Below are 2,205 nucleotides of genomic sequence, written 5' to 3'. Positions count from 1 at the left end.
GCTGTTCCCCAGCGTCTCTGACCGAGGGTCGGGTGTCTGGTGCTCGTGGCTGTGCAGGAGCTGCGTCGCCTGTCAGTGAGTGATCCTCTCCCCTGGCGCCCGCTGACTTGGTGTCGATGGGGACAGCAGAGTCAGGCAGACCTGGTTCGAACCCAAGTTCTAGAAGTCACAGACTCTTAGACATTGCCGCCACCTTTCCTTAGAGCTTTTCTGGATCCAAGTAGGAAAGGAGGCTGCTGCCTTCCTCCCTGAGTTGTCACCATTTGGAGAGCCACCTGTCCCTCCCTGAACTGTCACCGCCCTTTCCAAAGCCTTGTTTCCTGAAAAGCTGCTGGAGTATGAAGTCCTGGTCTCCGCATGGTACTTGCTCAGGGAGACTCGTCTGGGGCCGCAGTCTCCTCCCAGCGACTTGTGGGCTGCGGTGGCCTCTGCCCAGGGGCTCAGCTGTCACCCCAGGCCCACGGGCACTCAGTCAGGGGGTTCCCACCTGGGTCTCTCACTGGAATGTGTGGGACGGTGGCCACACCTGGGGTCATCGCCATGGCTTCTTTTCTCCTGGCACCTGGGCTGGAGTGACACGGGTGGTTGGACTGTGTGTGCTGGGGCTTCCCAGACACCTGTCTCCCGACGTGATCCCTCCACTACGGTGGCTTCGGGGCAGCCAGGCGTCCTAAATGGTGGCTCAGGGCTTCTGAGGGCACCACACCTTGACTCTCTGGCTCACTGTTGATGATCACATGGAAAAGTGTTCTGAGCAGAAGGAACAGCAGATGCAAAGCCTCTGAGTTAGAAAAAAGCCTTGTTTCAGTTTTACTCTCTGTGAAATGGGAATGGTGGGTAATTTCCTATGTGTGATGCTATTGGTGACTCGACTCAGGAAGCAGCGAAGGGTGGGTCCTGTCCCTGCTCAGGGGAGCAGGGGACTGATGAGCCGCTACGGGCACATGTCCTGGGGCTCTGCCGTGGCCGCTGCAGGGGAGACTCGCACATGGAGCCCAGCCAGACTCGCACGTGCTCATCATCCCAGATGCCGTGTGCCCACTCGGAGCCCCAGGTTGGATGGAATCGGACGTGGAGACATCTGTCACCAGGGGCATTTCTCCTGCCCTTAACGCCAGACTTATGAAAGGCTCCACTGTGCTTCGCTGACACCAGAAGAGCCGTCCACATGTCGCCCGTTAATAACGGTGTATTTTTAGCAGCCGCTGCGCTTGGGAAGCCAAAAACCAAACTTGACAGCTCAGGCCTGGCCCTGCAGCTGCCAGGACGGAGCACTTGGGCCTGGACTGGGGGCGGGTCAGAGGGGAGGTGGGGGTGAGCGGGAGGTCGGGTCACATTTGTTCCTTGGGTGGGACACCAGGGCCGTGTTTCAGATGCAGCCGCGGGTGATCTCTCGTCTAAGGCTGGAGGCCAAGCTGGGGACTCTGGTGCCGCTGTCCCTGTCCTTCCACAGCCCCCCATGGGGCAGAGTCGTGACTTCGGGGCTGGTGGGGTGAGCCCCTTTCCTGAGGGCCCCCGGCCTCCAGCCCTCCCAGCTGTGGGGCCTCCGAGCCCCGTTCCCCACAAGTGTCTCGACCACCAAGGGGGCTGCAGCCCTAGGGTAGGGGCTCCATATGAGCTATTCCTCCCTTCCGGTAGGGTGCGGAAGCTTCTAGAACTAGCATCACACCAACTGCCAAGGAAACAGGCAGAGTTTACACACTTACTTCTCCTAAATACTGGTTTGCTCCTGGCTTCATTGGTGTGAGCTATATTTTTCAAATCAAAAGAACTTTATGTTTTTTCTTATAAAATAGTGATAGATGTTCATTAGGAAAATTTTTTTGGATAATATAGAATGGTCTAAAGACCAAAAAGTGACTTGATCCTACTGATCAGAGAAAACCACGCTTAACAATTTAGTATATATCGTTCCAGACCATTCTATATTTTGATCATTTATTTTATTTATATGCATGTGTTTTTTTAATGGGCTCAACCCATATGCGGCTGACCACACTCTTCCTCTCCCCTGCGCTCCAGGCCCCTCCCTGCACCCACTCTGAGCCCAGGATTCTGGGGAGGGTCCGAGGCAGGACAACGGGGCCTTGTATTCTCTGTGGGCAAAACCCCGCTGGACCCCACTGGCGAGTGCGCTGGCCCCGCCGGAGTCGGCCGTCCGCCCACGCGGGTGGGAGGCTGGTTACGCAGGGGGGCTCCCTCCAG

This window comes from Lemur catta, chromosome 20 (genome assembly GCF_020740605.2).
Source record: "Lemur catta isolate mLemCat1 chromosome 20, mLemCat1.pri, whole genome shotgun sequence".
Taxonomy (NCBI): domain Eukaryota; kingdom Metazoa; phylum Chordata; class Mammalia; order Primates; family Lemuridae; genus Lemur; species Lemur catta.
This window is presented reverse-complemented; position numbering follows the sequence as displayed.